The 16,882-nt window shown below is 37.8% G+C and overlaps 1 long non-coding RNA gene across 1 annotated transcript; it reads left to right on the top strand.

Annotated features, from left to right (window-relative positions):
• The first annotated feature begins 2,566 nt into the window (after positions 1-2,566).
• On the top strand, positions 2,567-4,598 carry LOC124975912 (uncharacterized). The gene is made up of 2 exons (XR_007106933.1): positions 2,567-2,654; positions 3,840-4,598. It is a non-coding gene; the product is annotated as an uncharacterized LOC124975912 (long non-coding RNA).
• Positions 4,599-16,882: the final 12,284 nt, after the last annotated feature.

A 16,882-nucleotide genomic window follows, 5' to 3' on the forward strand; every position in this document is an offset into this window, starting at 1 on the left:
TAACCGGCTAAGGAAAAATAAAATACACAAGTCAGGAATAGTATTAAAATCCAAAAAGAACAACAACTTCTTATAATTGTATAGGAAACAAATTTATCTACAAATAAATGGGTAAAGCACAAGAAGAAACAAATATCTTATACAAGTACAATTTACCAATATACTTCCAAAATTATTGTTTTATGTTTGTTGATACAAATAATCTAAGAACTGTGTATAAAACAAGGATGGTTCAGGGTTGGTGCTTCTTAGGTTTCTTTCTTTTTACTAAAGTGGAAAAGACTTAAAATGGTTAACAAAACTCAGTGTTGCTAAAAGGTATTGAAAGTGAGTCTTATGTTTTTTGGAAATATAAACTAGTGTAACCAATTGGGACAGAAATTTGGTGATTCATTAGTCAACAGAATATGATAGTTGTATGTACAAATTAAAATGACGATATTCTTTTATGCAACAGTCATGTTTCCAACTAAGCAACTTAAGGAGAGAAACTTTAATAAAGAAAATATATGCATAAGAATGATTACTAGAGGAAATAGAATAACAGTAAGAGAAAAATATTTAAGGTCAGACCACAGAATAAGTTAAATTTATATTAACCAGCAACAAATAACTCAAATATAATTTTAAAAATTAATACTTAAAATAACAAAAATGTACAATGTCTAAAATAGAATTTTGAAGTAAATATTTTGATAAAACAAGAAAACTTTATTCAAAGGTAATTTGGAATACCAAATGAAACAAAGAGATATGCTATATTTATTGATGAACAGAAAGAAAATTATGGTAAAATAGAATAATCCTTCATAAATTAATGCATATGATTAATACAATTTTCACCAAAATTTAAATATTTTGCTTTATTTTCAGTTTGTAGAGTATGAAAAACTGACTCTAAAATGTGTATGATAATCACCAAGACAATCTTTTTTTTTTTTTTATTGTAAACAAATGGGATACACGTTGTTTCTCTGTTTGTACATGGCGTAAAGGCATACCATTTGTGTAATCATAAATTTACATAGGGCAAGGTTGTTTGATTCATTCTGTTATTTTTTCCCTTCCCTCCCACCCCTCCCACCCCTCTTTTCCCTCTATACAGTCCTTCCTTCCTCCATTCTTGTCCCCCTCCCTAACCCTAACTCTAACCCTAACACTAACCCCTCCCACCCCCCATTATGTGTCATCATCTACTTATTAGCGATATCATTCGTCCTTTGGTTTTTTGAGATTGGCTTATCTCACTTAGCATGATATTCTCCAATTTCATCCATTTGCCTGCAAATGCCATAATTTTATCATTCTTTATGGCTGAGTAATATTCCATTGTATATATATACCACAGTTTCTTTATCCATTCATCAATTGAAGGACATCTAGGTTGGTTCCACAATCTGGCTATTGTGAACTGAGCAGCTATGAACATTGATGTGGCTGTATTTCTGTAATATGCTGATTTTAAGTCCTTTGGGTATAGGCCAAGAAGTGGGATAGCTGGGTCAAATGGTGGGTCCATTCCAAGCTTTCTAAGGGGTCTCCACACTGCTTTCCAGAGTGGCTGCACTAATTTTCAGCCCCACCAGCAACGTATGAGTGTACCTTTCTCCCCACATCCTCGCCAACACCTGTTGTTGCTCACCAAGACAATCTTAATGAATGATGGAACTGCATAATTAGATATCACATTTGATTTTACATCTGTGGTAATAAAGACAGGAGAATTTTCTCACAGGGAAAGACAAGTAGGTAATGAAAGTCTGATCAGTCTAATTACAAATCTACAAATATGTGGTAATGTGGTTATGACAGGAATATTTTAGATTATTAGGGAAAGCAGAATGTTTGATTATGATAGACAGTTGATTATCCATTTGGAAAAATGTTTCAGTAAAGATGAAATGCACAAAAATTCCTTTCTGAGTTGAATAGAGATCTTAAAGAAAGAATCAAAACAAATTTTACAATTTTTCAAAGAATAAAGAAAAGAACAGATTCTGATCTCATGAAAAGTTGAGATTCTTAAAATTTGGAAAGTGTGAACAGTAAGGTTTAACTATATTGAAAACAAAATGCTCAAAAAATGACACTATTAAATGAAAACAACAAACTTTACTGGGAAAATATATGCACATTGCATTTAATAGCACACACTGCACTTAGAAATACACATAGAGATGTGCAAAGACAGATATAATAACAGTCAATGGCAAATTGGGGGAATGCATGTGAAAAGGCTTGGAGGAATCTATGTTTCTTTCTTCAATCCTGAAGACCTGGAGCTAAAGAATTAGCATTGCAGGAGGAAGATGGGGAAGTTTCTGGGCCACACTCCAAGAAAGAGACTGAGAAGCAGGTTCCACTAGGGAGAACAAAATGGCAGATGGTGTAGGAATTCACCCACCTCCCCTTTTCTAAGTCATATTCCAAGCTGAGGCAGCTGCCCTCAACCCCATGGACAGAGGCAGGTGAGGAACATCCAGTCATCACCTGTCACAGGACCATGTGGGCGTCAGGAGGTGGGCCCTCCCATGCCCAGGCTCTGTCTCACATGCTGAGGGAAGAGCCCAAAGCCAGGATAAAAGGTTCTCAGGCTGAAGCATCTCCAGCCACTCACCTGAGGTGCCCACAGACCCTGTACTGCCTGTGACCAGGTAAGTGTCCACTGGGAACAGGAACAGGGACTTTCCCAGATGGATGCTCAGACCAGAGAGGAGGGGAAGCTGGGAACTCCTCCAGGAGAGGGAGTAGCTAGAAGGGCAGAGGGAGAGAATGTCTAGAACTCCTGATGAATGACGATGAGTTGTGTGAGGGCAGGAGAGACTGGAAGCACTCTGATGATTTGTGTCTGTGCTTGATGCTCTGAATTAGTGCTGTATCCTTTTGAACCTCTCATATCACAGATAGGTCATATCAATTCTTCCATTCAGAAGAGTTGCTTTTGGGATATCAGCTGAATTCCTTCCCCAAGCCTGTACTGGGATCACTGTTGTCTTCAAATAATGGGGACCGGGCAAGCGTATTTGGGGTTTGATAAGCTCAGATACCTGTGTCACAAACCCTCCCCAGGTAGCATTTAGTTGCTCAGGAATGGTACCTGGGATCTATATAAGATGTTCCAAAGTTAAGTAGTGAGTAACAGGTTGAAATTCATGATGTCAAGGAGATAGATGGAGAAGGCTAGGGCTGCAGAAGGTGCATCGCCTGGCCTGGTTTCAGCTGCCACGATTTGCTTGGAGTCTCACTTCCTCCATTTATAACCTGATTTGGGACAATGCTTTGCAAGTATGGTCCTTTGCAATTCTGACTGTAATATAGTTCATATATTGTGATTACTATGATAACATAAGATATACATCATATATATATATATACATATACATATATATGATAATGTCATGTGTCTGTTAGTAAGGCTATTTAGGAAATTCTTTCTTTTTTTGATTCTAAATTGAAAATTTAGAATTTCAATTCTAAATTGGCTCCTAGATTGCATATTTTCAGATTCTGAGTGGTGTAGAAAAGCAGGCTTGACCCAGGTTTTGTGAATATCAATTTGCCTTCTCCACTTAAAGGACATTGATTCTAAGCAAGTGTATTAATACAATTGTTCTCATTTCCTTGCTTTGTTAAAAAAAGATAATCCAGTTGTGTTTTGTGAAAACATCCTGAGATTCCATTGAGAGAGCACAGAAACATTTGACAAACTATGCTAGAGGTCATTTCTCTGTGATATAACTTGAACAAGTTGGAAAAATGTAAGGAGATAAATGATGGTAAAAAGACAACAAAGGAGAACTCTGTGTGCTGCGTCTGACTTGTGTTTGTCTCTCCCTCAGCTCCTGAACACACACCTGCCAAGATGTCCTGCCAGCAGAGCCAGCAGCAGTGCCAGCCCCCTCCCAAGTGCACCCCCAAGTGCCCTCAAAAGTGCCCTGCCCCAAAGTGCCCCCCAAAGTGTCCCCCTAAGTGCCCTCCAGCCCCTTCCTGCTGCAGTGTCAGCTCTGGGGGTTGCTGTGGTTCCAGCTCTGGGGGCTGCTGTGGCTCCAGCTCTGGGGGCTGCTGTAGCTCTGGGGGTGGTGGCTGCTGCCTGAGCCACCACAGGCCCCGCAGGTCCCACCGCCATAGACAGAGCTCTGGCTGCTGCAGCCAGCCCTCAGGGGACTCCAGCTGCTGTGGAGGGGGCAGCAGCCAGCAATCTGGAGGCTGCTGCTGAAGTGGACCCTGGTCCTAGATGAGCAGAATTGAGAACTTCCAACTCAGAGGACATCCTCCTTCTCAGGCCTAGACTCTGGACCTAGAAGAGCAGACTTGGAAGAAGAAAATATCCAAATGTTTTCTCCTCTTGCTCTTTGTCCTGAATCTGCCCAGTGCTGAGAAGTCTTCTTGAATGGTCATGGTGCTGAGAAGTCTCTGCTCAAACTTTTCTAGATCATTCTGTGTTGTCCAGGATCTCAAAGCTATGCCCCAAACATCTTCACTGACTTCTTTTACCACATATCCTGGTGTCCTAAGGCACAGACTCTATGTCCCTCTGCACTTTATCTCTGCATACCCAAGCATAATGTGAATTAATAAAACCTGAATTCTGCATTTGATTTTGCCATTGCTGGTTTTATTTGTCATAATTCTCCTAGTCTTCTGATTCCCTTTGGGCTTCAGCATCTACAGACCTTCAAATTTTGCCACTTGTACCACTGATATCCTTTGTAGCAAAGCAATATTTCTTTGATTGAGAATCCAATACAGAGTCCCCTCATACTTAGTTGTCCTGATTCTTCAGCGTTCTCTAATCTGTGATGATTCCTCAGTCTTTATCTTTTGTGACTTTGAACTTTTTTAAGAGTCACAGGCTTTGTGTGATGGTTCTTCTAGGCTTGATTCACAATGCTTGTCTGCAGAGATTCCCCCAGTGGTACTCTGACCTTCTCAGGTCCTGATATTAAGTCACACATGACATCTAATTGTCCCATTTGACATAATTTTGGCAACTCGGTTTAGTTGATGTCTACCAGGTTTCTTCATTAGCTAGTTATTATGAATGATGTATGGGGAGAAACTCTGAGACTATTTAAATACTTACATTTTATCAAACACTGATACGCTGATTTTAAGTCATTTAACCCCAAATGCTCTTCCATTTCCATTGATGGTTCTTTTATAAAACAATTGCTATTATGCTATTCTTGATATCATTGAGTATAATTTGTATTTTACATATTAACCTTAATTTTCCTTCCTTGCTGAGCTCTTATTACATCAAATTTATTGCAAATAGATTCTTTTTCTTGTAACTTTTTAAAAAGTTTGTTCTAATTAGTTATATGTGATGGCAGAATACATTTCAATTCATTGTTCATGAATGGAGGACAACTTTTCATTTCTCTTGTTGTACAAGATGTACTATTCATGAGGTCATATATGTACCTAGGGTAATGATGTCCATCTCATTCTATCATCTTTCCCTTTTCCCTGCCCCTTCCTTCCTCTCACTCCCCTCTGGACAATCCAAAGTTCTTCCATTCTTCCCTTGCCCCTCCCCCTATTATGGATCAGCAACCACATATCAGGGAAAACATTTGGCCTTTGGTTTAGGGGGATTGCCTTATTTCGCATAGTATGATTTTCTCCAACTTCATCCATTTACCTGAAAATGCTGTAATTCTATCCTCCTTTAGGACTGAATACTCCATTGTGTATATATACCACAGTTTCTTGATCCATTCATCTATTGATGGGCATCTACGTTGGTCCCATAGCTTGGCTATTGTGAATTGAACTGCTATAAACATTGAAGTGCTGCATTACTATTGTACGCTGATTTTAAGTCTTTTGGGTATAGACTGAGGAGTCTGATAGCTGGATCAAATGGAGGTTCCAATCCAAGTTTTCTGAGGAATCTCCACACTGCTTTCCAGAGTGGTTGCACTAATTTTCAGTCCCATCAGCAATGTATGAGTGTACCTTTTTCCCCACATCTTCACCAACACCTGTTGTTGCTCGTATTCTAGATCATTGCTATACTGACTGGAGTGAGATATCTTAGAGTAGTTTTGATTTGTGTTTCTCTAATTACTAGAGGTAGTGAACATTTTTTCATATATTTGTTGATCAGTTGTATATTTTCTTCTGTGAAGTGTCTGCTCAGTTCCTTAGTTCATTTATTGATTGAGTTACTTGCTTTTTTGGTGTTATGTTTTTTGAGTTCTTTATGTATCCTGGATTAGTGCTCTATCTGATATTCCTGTGGCAAAGATTTTCTCTCACTTTGTAGGCTCTCTCTTCACATTATTGACTGTTTCCTGTGCTGAGAAGCTTTTTAGTTTGAATCCACACAATTTATTGATTCTTGATTTTATTTCTTGTGCTTTAGGAGTCTTGATAAGGAAGTTAGGTCCTAAACCAAAGTGATAAAGATCTGGGCCTGCTTTCTCTTCTATTAGGCGCAGGGTCTCTGATCTAATTCCTAGGTCCTTGATCCACTTTGACATGAGTTTTGTGCAGGGTGAGAGGTAGGGAATTAATTTCCTTGTGCTGCATAAGTTTTCCAATTTTTCCAGTACCATTTGTTGAAGAGGCTATTTTTTTCTCCATTGTATGTTTTTGGCACCTTTGTCTAGTATGAGGTAACTATTTATATGGATTTGTCTCTGTGTCTTCTATTCTGTACCATTTGTCTACCTGTCTATTTTGGTGCCAACACCATGCCATTTTTTGCTGGGTAGTATAGTTTAAGGTCTGGTATTGTTATACCTCCTGCTTCACTCTTCTTGCTAAGGATTGCTTTGGTTATTCTCAGTCTCTTATTTTCCCAAGTGGATTTCATGATTGCTTTCACTATTTCCATGAAGAAAGACACTGGATTTTAATTTGTAATTGCATTGAACATGTAGAACGCTTTTAGTAGTATGGCCATTTTGACAATATTAAATCTGCCTATCCAAGAACATGGGAGATCTTTCCATCTTCTAAAGTCTTCCTTAATTTCTTTCTTTAGCGTTCTGTAGATTTAATTGTAGAAATCTTTCACCTCTTTTGTTAGATTGATTCTCAAGTATTTGATTTTTTTAGGTTTATTTCTTTTTTAGAGGATTCATCACTGATGTATATAAATGCATTTATTAAGATTTATGGGTATTGCTTTTGTATCCTGCTACTTTGCTGAATTCATTTATTAGGTCTAGAAGTTTTCTGGTGAATTTTTTTGGATCCTCTAAATATAGAATCACTTTGTCAGCAAATAGGGATACTTTGAGTTCTTATTTTCCTATTCATATCCCTTTAATTTCTTTAATCTGTCTAATTGCTCTGGCTAGAGTTTCAAGGACTAGGTTGAATAGAAGTTGTGAAAGAGGGCATCCCTATCTTGTTCTAGATTTTAGAGAAAATGCTTTCAATTTTTCTCCATTTAGAATGATGTTGGCCTTGGGCTTAGGTAGCTTTTACATTGTTGAGGTATGTTCCTACTATCCCCATTTTTTCTAGTGTTTTGAACATGAAGGGGTGATGTATTTTGTAAAATACCTTTTCTGCATCTATTGAGATTATTATGATTCTTACCTTTAAGTCTATTGATGTGATGAATTACATTTATTTATTTCTGTATGTTGAACGAACCTTGCATCCCTGGGATGAACCCCATTCAATTGTTCTGCACTATCTTTTTAATATTTTTGTATGCAATTTGCCAGAATTTTATTAAGAATTTTTACATCAATATTCCTCAGAGATATTGACCCAAAGTTTTCTTTCCTTGATGTGTCTTTGTCTGGTCTTGGTATCAGGGTGATACTAGCTTCATAGCATGAGTTTTGAAGGATTCCCTCCTTTTCTATGTCATGGAATACTTTGAGAAGTATTGGTATTAATTCGTCTTTGAAGCTCATGTAGAACTCTGCTGAGAATCCATCTGGACCCGGGCTTTCTTGGTTGGAAGGCTTTTGATGGTGTTTTCTATTTTTTTGCTTGAAATTGATCTGTTTAAATTATGTATGTCCTCTCGATTCAGGTTAGGTAGTTTGTATGTCTATAGAAATTTGTTGATGTCTTTGAGATTCCTGTTTTGTTGGAGTACAAATTTTTAAAATAGTTTCTAATTATCTTCTGTAAATCAATAGTGTCCATTGTGATATTTCCTTTTTTATCATGAATTTTAGTAATGTGAGTTTTCTCTCTTCTCTTCATTAGTGTGGCTAGAGATTTATCAATTTATTTTTTCAAAGAACCAACTTTTTGTTTTGTCAATTTTTTCAATTGTTTCTTCTGCTTCAATTTCATTGATTTCAGCTCTGATTTTAATTATTTCCCATCTTATCCTACTTTTGGTGTTGATTTGTTCTTCTTTTTTAAGGGCTTTGAGATGTCTTGTTAGGTCATTTATTTGTTGACTTTTAATTCTTTTAGTGAAGGAATTCAATGCAATGAATGTTAATCTTAACACTGCCTTCATCGAGTCCCAGTGATTTTGATGTTGTATTGGTATGGTATTCTCATTTACCTCTAAGAATTTTTTAATCTCCTCCCTGAAGTCTTCTATTATCTATGTGTAATTCAATAGCATATTATTTAGTCTCCAGGTGTTGGAGTAGCTTCTATTTTTTATTTCATCATTGATTTCTAATTTCATTCCATTATGATCCAATAGAATGCACAATAGTATCTCTATTTTTTTGTATTTACTAAGAGTTGCTTTCTGGCATAACATATGATCTATTTAAAGAAGGATCCATGTTCTGCTGAGAAAAAAGTGTATTTGCTGGAATATTCTATATATGTTGAGTCTAAGTTATTGCTCATATTATTGAGTCCTATAGCTTCTTTGTTTAGTTTATGTTTGAAAGATCTATTCAATGGTGAGAGAGGTATGTTAAAATTACCCAGTATTGTGTTGTGGTCCATTTGATTCCTGAAATTGAGAAGGGTTTGTTTGATGTACATAGATGTTCCATTTTGGGGGGGGCATAAATATGTACAATTGTTATGTCTTGTCAATGTATGATTCCCTTCTGATTAACTTTAGCTTGAAGTCCACTTTATTTGATGTGAGGATGGAAACCCCTGATTTTATGCAGACCATGAGAATGATATGTTTTTTTTCCCATCCTTTCACTTTCAATCTGTGAATGCCTTTTCCTATGAGGTAAGTTTCTTGAAGGAAGCATATTGTTGGGCCTTTTCTGTAAATCCAATCTTTCGGTCTATGTCTTTTGATTAATGAGTTCAGACTGTTAACATTCAGGGTTATTATTGAGATTTGTTTTGTATTCCCAGTCATTTTGGTTTATTTTTGTTTTTTAACTTGATTTGGTTTTTCCTTTGATTGACCTTTCCTTTAGTGTAGCTCCTCCCCTTTCTGTCTTTCATTGTTGTTTTTCACTTCATCCTCATGGGATATTTTACTGAGAATGTTCTGTAATGTAGGTTTCCTAGTTGTAAATTCTTTTAACTTTTGTTTGTCATAGAAGGTTTTTATTTCATCATCAGACCTGAAGCTTAATTATGCCAGATATAAGATTCTTGGTTGGCATCCATATTCTTTCAGAGCTTGGTATATGTTGTTCCAGGACCTCCTTGCTTTGAAGGTCTGGGTTGAGAAATCTGCTGATATCGGTATTGGTTTCCCCCTCTATGTAATCTGATAGTTTTCTCTTGCAGCCTTTAAAATTCTATCTTTATTTTGTATGCTGGGCATTTTCAGTATAATGTGCCTTGGTGTGGATCTGTTGTAATTTTGTACATTTGGTATCCTATAAGCCTTCTGTATTTGATTTTCCATTTCATTTTTTCAGGTTTGGGAAATTTTCTGGTATTATTTCATTGAATAGATTATTCGTTCCTTTGTTTTTCTGTTCCTTCCTCTATCCTGATAATTCTTAAATTTGGTCTTTTCATGTTATCCCATATTTCTTGATGCTTCCATTCATGGTTCTTACCATTTTCACTGTGTGGTCAGCTTTATTTTCAAGATGGTATATTTTGTCTTCATTGTCTGAGGTTTTGTCTTCCAAGTGATCTAGTCCGTTGGTGATGCTTTCTATTGAGTTTCTAATTTGGTTTATTGTCTCCTTCATTTTAAGGATATACATTTGCTGTTTTTAGAATCTCTATCTCTTTATTGAAGTGATCTTTTGTTGCCTGCACTTGCTGTCTTATATCATCCTTTACTTCTCAGATCATTTTAACTATGTAGCTTCTGAACTTCTCTGACATTTCTTTTATTGTGCTGTCAATGAATTCTTTTATTGTAGCATCTTGGTTTGTTTGGGGAACTTTCTTCCCTTGTTTTTTCATGTTGTTTGAGTGTCTTTCCCTCTAGCACCGTGAATCTGAGGTATTACAGTTTCTACCCTATAGATTTATAATGTCTCTGCAGGTTTCCAATACCTTGTCTTTACGAGGGAGATCAATATTAACAGCACCAAATGCAAATAATATGCAGCTTTAAATCAACCCCTATTAAGACAGTTTTGTTGCAATAAAAAGAAATGATGTGTTTGATTATCTATAATATAAATAATTTGTTTACAATAGTATCTATAGTTTCTAATGGTGGACCAAGAGAGAAGGGGGGTGTGTTTTTGAGGTAGGAGGTAAGAATATAGAGATATTAGATCATAAGAAGAATGAAGGAAGAATCAATATAAGTTGACTGTTAGCAGGAGAGAAGAGAAAAAGGGACTCTCAGGTGTAACCAAGCCTGTAGGGACCTTGGAAAAAATATTCTATGTCCTGGATGTTGTCCCTAGATGGAAGTGACCATGTCTGTAGTTGGTGGTGGCAGTGTCAAACTTGTAGGTACCTTGGTGTTGGGCTTCCAGGGTCCAGCTGGTGTCCCACAATGGAAGCTGCCTCAACTATAGTTGGCAGTAGAGGTGACCTAGGATGGAGATGACCACTTTCAGAGATGGGCTGAGAAGGCAGGCCATGGGGTGGCATTGGGTGGCCTTTTTGGGTATGCAGCACTGTGGTGGGCACTGTTGCGACAGGCAGTTGCCTCTAGGTCCTGTCCGTTGTCCTAAGGTGGAAGCTACCACATGGGGAGGGGCTATGGCGGCTGTTGTAGCATCCCAAGATGGAGGCCGGCCTGGGGAGCCACAGGGACCACAGTGCAGGCCTCAGGTTGGCTCACCTTTGCATAGGCGCAGTTGGCTCTCTGCAAATAGTATTCTTATGTATTTATCTGTCCTTTATCATATTTTTTTTTCTTTAGGCTAAGTACTTAGAACAATCATTGTGTAAAAGGACATGCTGTTTTAAGTATAAATTCATTATGCATTGATAATCATATGTTGCTATCTAGAACAATTGGGCTTATTTATATTTGGTATTGGTACCAAAATAGACATCTAGACCAATGTTACAAAATAGAAGACACAGAGATAAGCCCACATAAATACAGTTATCTCATAAAACACAAAGGCATAAACACACACTGGAGAAAAGATAACCTCTCAAATGGTACTGGGAAAAATGTAAACCCATATGTAGTAAAATGAAATTTAAACCCTATCTCTTACCCTGCACAAAACTTATCTCAAAGTGGATCAAAGACCTAGGTATTAGATCAGAAAGCCTGCACCTGCTAGAAGAAAATATATGCCCAACACTCCAATATGTCAGCTCAGAAATTGACTTCCTAACAAGAACTCCTAAGGTGCAAAAAGTAAAATAAAAAATCAATAAATGGGATGGCATTAAATTATAAAGCTATTCACAGCAAAGGATACACTCAAGAGTGTGAAGAGAGAGAATGGGAGAATGGGAGAAAATCTTCACCACCTGCACTTCAGGTAGGGCATTAATATACAGAACATACAAAAAACTAAAAAAATCTTAGCACCAAAGAAACCAAATAATAGTTAATAAATGGGCAAAGAAATCAAACAGACATTTCTCAAAAGAAGAAATACACATGGTCAACAAATATGTGAAAAAATGTTCAACATCTCTAGTGTTTAGAGAAAACAAATTAAAACTAAACAGATTTCATCTCACTCCAGTCAGAATGGCAATTATCAAGAATACAAGTAACAATAAGTGTTGGCAAAGATGTAGGGGAAAGGGTACACTCATACATCACTGATGGGACTTCAAATTGGTGCAACCACTCTAGAAAACATTATGGAGATTCCTCAGAAAATTTGTAATGGAACCACCATTTGATCCAGCTATCCCATTCCTATACATATACCCAAAGGATTTAAAATCAGCATACTATAATAATGCAGCCACATCAATGTTTATAACAGTTCAATTTATAATAGCTAAGCTATGAAGCCAACCTAGATACCTTTCAACAGATGAATAGATAAAGTAAATGTGGTATATATACACAATGGAGTATTAGCCATTAAGAATGATTTTATGCCTTTTGCAGGTAAGTGTATTGATGTGGAGACTATTATGCTAAGTGAAATAAGCCAGTCCCCAAAACCAAAGGTTTCTCTGATATATGCACACTAACACACAACAAGGAGTGGGAAGGGGAAGAATACAGGTTCAGTAAATTAGACAATTGAATGAAGGGAAGGAAGGGTGAACAGGAATAGGAAAGACAATAAATCTGACATAACTTTCCTATGTACATATATGAATACACCACTGTGAATCTCCACATCATGTATAACCACAAGACTGAGATCCTAATTAGAGTAAGATGTACTCCATGTTTGTAAAAATATGCCAAGATATCCTCCACTGTCATGTATAACTAAAAAGAATAAATTTTAAAAAATCAGGAAATAATTTCATATTACTTTTGTAGTGCTGTTTGTCAATAACAATTTAAAAGAATGATTTTCAGGGAGGGAAAATTCTAAATTCATTACTTGCTAGTTAGTGGCTCAGAGGGGAGAACAGTGGGAGGCCCAGAGGAGAATTAAATCAGTGTGTGTATCTTGTGGGAGATAAGATCTCAGTCATTCTCCCTGCAGTTACCTAAGAAGATGAAAGAATGATGATGTAAGAGACAGACTCCCTCAGAAAGTATTTGCTGGACAAGAAAGTTTTGTTCAAGGAAATACGTGGGAATATCAAGTTGACAAGGGGTGCATGTGATGGTCAGGTGTCAACATAATAATATGGTATGGGTTACCCAGTTTTTGGTCAAACACCAGTCCAGATGCTATTGTGAAAAAATTTTTAAATGTGATTAACATACCTCAGCAGATTTTGAGTGAAGTGCATTGCCCTCCAAAAAGGGTGGGCTTCAACAATCAGTTGAAGACTTTAGGAGAAAAGACTCAGTTCCTGCAAGGAACAAGAAATTCTACCTCCAGACTACATTCAGACTCAAGACTAATCTCAACCTTCCCTCAGACTCCATCCTGCTGAACTGCTCTGCAGGCCTCAGACTTACCAAATGTCTGAGCCAGTTTCTAGGACAAGTCTCCCCCTCTTCCCTGGTCTGTCTCTCTCAATATCTTCCTCCTTTTGGTTAGGTTTCCTTGAAAAACCCTGACTAATACAACGTGAGTGCATGTGTGTTTATAAGAAAGGAGTTGGAAATAGTCATTTTGTGTCCTTATATTTTTCATTACTTCTATTTGAAGATTTACTTATATAATAGATAAGTTAATTCTTTACTTGACGTGTATTTTTCTCTAGTTGACAACTTTCCTTTTTACCTTATATGTGTTACTTTTTCATATATCAATTTAATTTTTATGTAATTTAATTGCTCATACTTTTTTTGTGTGGTACTGGGGATTGAACCCAGGGCACTCTACTACTGAGCCACATCCCAACCTTTTAAATGTTTTTAAAATTTTGAGACAAGATCTCACTAAGTTGCCCAGGCTGACCTTGAACTTATGATCCTTCTGTTTCCAGCTCCCAACTAGCTGGGTTAACAGATGTGCACCACCACATCCAACATTCAAATCTTTATTAACACATTTTATGTACTCTTAACATATCTTCTCTGACTTAACAATTAAGAAACAATTTCATATGTTTCCTATTAGTTTTAGAGTAGTATTTTATCATTTATAATCTACAGACAGATTTTTTTCAGGGAAAGTCAAATATAAATTCATTAATGTGCCTCCTCATGGCTCCTTAGAGGCAGGAAATTTAATTTAGTGTGAAGTTTTCTCTCTTAGGACCTCATCAGTGCTCCCTACTGTTACTTGAGTAGATAAGAGACTATTAATAAAAGAGACACATTGCTTGGATGGATTGGTGGCCTCAGAAAGCTTTGGCTAGACACAAATGGTTATTGAATGGTCCCAAAGCCATCGATAGCTAACATCCAGGTCACAGGGTCGGCCCCAGTGATGATGATGCTGGCTCAGCGTCTAAGTCCATGCAGACTGATGGTTCTGGTGCTGCCCTGTCTCAAGACAAAGGCATGGGCCAGATGACCTCTTCTCCCCATCATTCTAGCAATCAGGAACTAGGTGCCTGCATGGTCCAAGGCAGGATATCCTAACCATGTCCCCATCCCTATAACCAAGCCTATGGGAAAAACCTGAATAAATGTGTTTCGCGGGTGAGATGGTGGCAGATCTCTGCAGGGTGATGTGGTCTTCCGTGAAGACCATCTAAACCATTGTAAAATGGCTATAAAGTCACGTCAGTGCCAGTGATAAAACACTTAAAATTCTATTAACCACCCATATGCACATAATTTTGCCTAGTTGCTGATGGAATATAAGGCTGGGGTTGTGCTGTCAAAGGATTTCTTAAAATCTTGTTTGTAGGCTATGTCACATAAACAGTACCAGAGCAAGTGGGATTTGAATGGTGTTGTCTCAGAAAGGAAAAATCAAGGAACAAAGCATGGAGGTAGAGCAGGGGCATGTCAAGTTCAGCCAGTAGATCAGTTCTTCTTGGGAAGCAAGAACGAACCGGAGGAGAAGTAGAGGCGTTGCTGCAAAGGCTTGGAGACTGCCCTCATTAGTGAACACAGGGTGGAGTCCGGACGTGGATGCCCTGAAGGTTAGGGGTAATTATTCCTGGAGGAGGGGATGGTGAAGAAAAACTATTTAGTGATTGTAGTGAAGATTAGAATCAAGCAAAACTATAAAATGGGAAAGCTGCCACCCTGAGATACTGGGTGCCTTGGCAATAGGACAATGTGGATTCTATATCTATATCTATATCTATACTTGTACCTATATCTGCATTTATATCTATATCTATCAATACCTGTGTCCAAATCTGTGCATACACTTACATCTCTGTTTCTAAGCATACGCATGTATGTGATCAATTAAATACAATATTCTAAAATACCCCAAATTTGTGAACACATACATTTCACCAGATGTTGTTCCTCCGTGCCCACTATAGCCTGAATATGGGCATATTCGATCAACCTCTAACCCATTCCATGCTCTGGCGAATTATTTCAGATACTTCCTGACAGGAGAACTTTCTTCACATCATTAGTTCTAGGTCTTATTTGCTTCCCTCTAATTAATTTTCCTATTTTTTAATGTTGCCCTGCAGACATGGGAGGAGCACTTTATATACCAAGTTGGCATTACTAATCTTTATATTAGTGTCCTCAAAACTTCAAATACAAAAACAAAAAACAACAACAAAAAAACCTCAGGTAATCCTTGTGTTCACGTAGAAACAAAACAGAAACACTGGAAGTTCGTCCTTGCGTTTCAATCTTCTTTTTTCCTGAAGGCTGTGCAGCCTCCTCTACTTGAGAAACTCTTTTCTACAGTGTCCTGCACCTCATGGAGTGCCCCCAACTTGAACCAACTCACCTCTTCTCCCCCCTGCTTTCGCATCCACAGACTTCACCGTCTTCCCAGGTGTGTGGTCCCTGGACAGCAAATTCTTATTCCACCTTGCATTTCAGCTCTTCTCTCAAGCACCACCACAGGGTTATTTTTATATGAAAATGTATGGAGGACCTTAATTGAAAAATGGCCATTTAAAAAATTGGATGCACTGCTTCCTGAAAACTGCTATGATCAAAAGCAGAAGAAAACAACACACACACACACACACACACACACACAATCAAACCTCATTTCCTTTTAATTACTGATAGATAAGTATTTCAGTTGAGAGACCACACTCTGTTATTGTACCTGACTGGGTGTTTCCTTCCATGATCCCACTGTCCCTCACAACAGTCTGGAAACTAATCCTCATCATCTCTATTACAACATTCATGAACCTGAGAATGAGAAATGTGTGGCAGAACCAGGTGTGCCTGAGTCTTACTCCAGGATGGTGTAGACACACATGGGTTCACACAAACATATGCACTTGCACCCACAGGGTCCAGTGGGATGACGGGGACACACCAGGGACATTCAGAGGTTTCTGTGAACTTTAGTTCGAAGAATATCAAGAAAAGAAGAAAAAATTGCTTTGGAAGCCTAGTTCCAAGAAGAGGGTCTGAGAGTGGGGCAGCTTTAAGAAGGAGATGGCACTGGTCCTAGGAACTATTCTAATTCTGTGTGGAGGGAGGTAGCAAGAAGCTACTAATCATCAAGTACTCATAGGACCTGTGCAGCTGACAAGAGACAGGTCCTCCCTTGTCCATGTGTTGCCTCACTTGTTGGGGAAAGAGACCTAACTAAGATAAAAGAAGGTCCTTGATTCTGTTCCCATGTCAGAATCAGGAAAACACTTTCCCATCCCCATAAATGATGAATACTGAGTCATTAGTAAAGTCTTAGTTAGGACTGCATGCTGTTTAAGGGAAAAAGTTCAAACCCTTCTGTGAAATATGGCATTTGACACCCACACTTAGAAATGATCTAAGTTGAATTGCATTATTTTCTGTGCTTGAATTATGCCTGTCCCTCCAACAATGCCCTGGCCCTTGCAATCCAGGACAGTGCAGTCGATTTCACCGTTTTTTACTGTTTGTTCAGTTCTTCATGTGACCTCACACTCCAATGAGATTGTA

Source organism: Sciurus carolinensis, chromosome 1 (genome assembly GCF_902686445.1).
Source record: "Sciurus carolinensis chromosome 1, mSciCar1.2, whole genome shotgun sequence".
NCBI classification, from domain to species: Eukaryota; Metazoa; Chordata; class Mammalia; order Rodentia; family Sciuridae; genus Sciurus; species Sciurus carolinensis.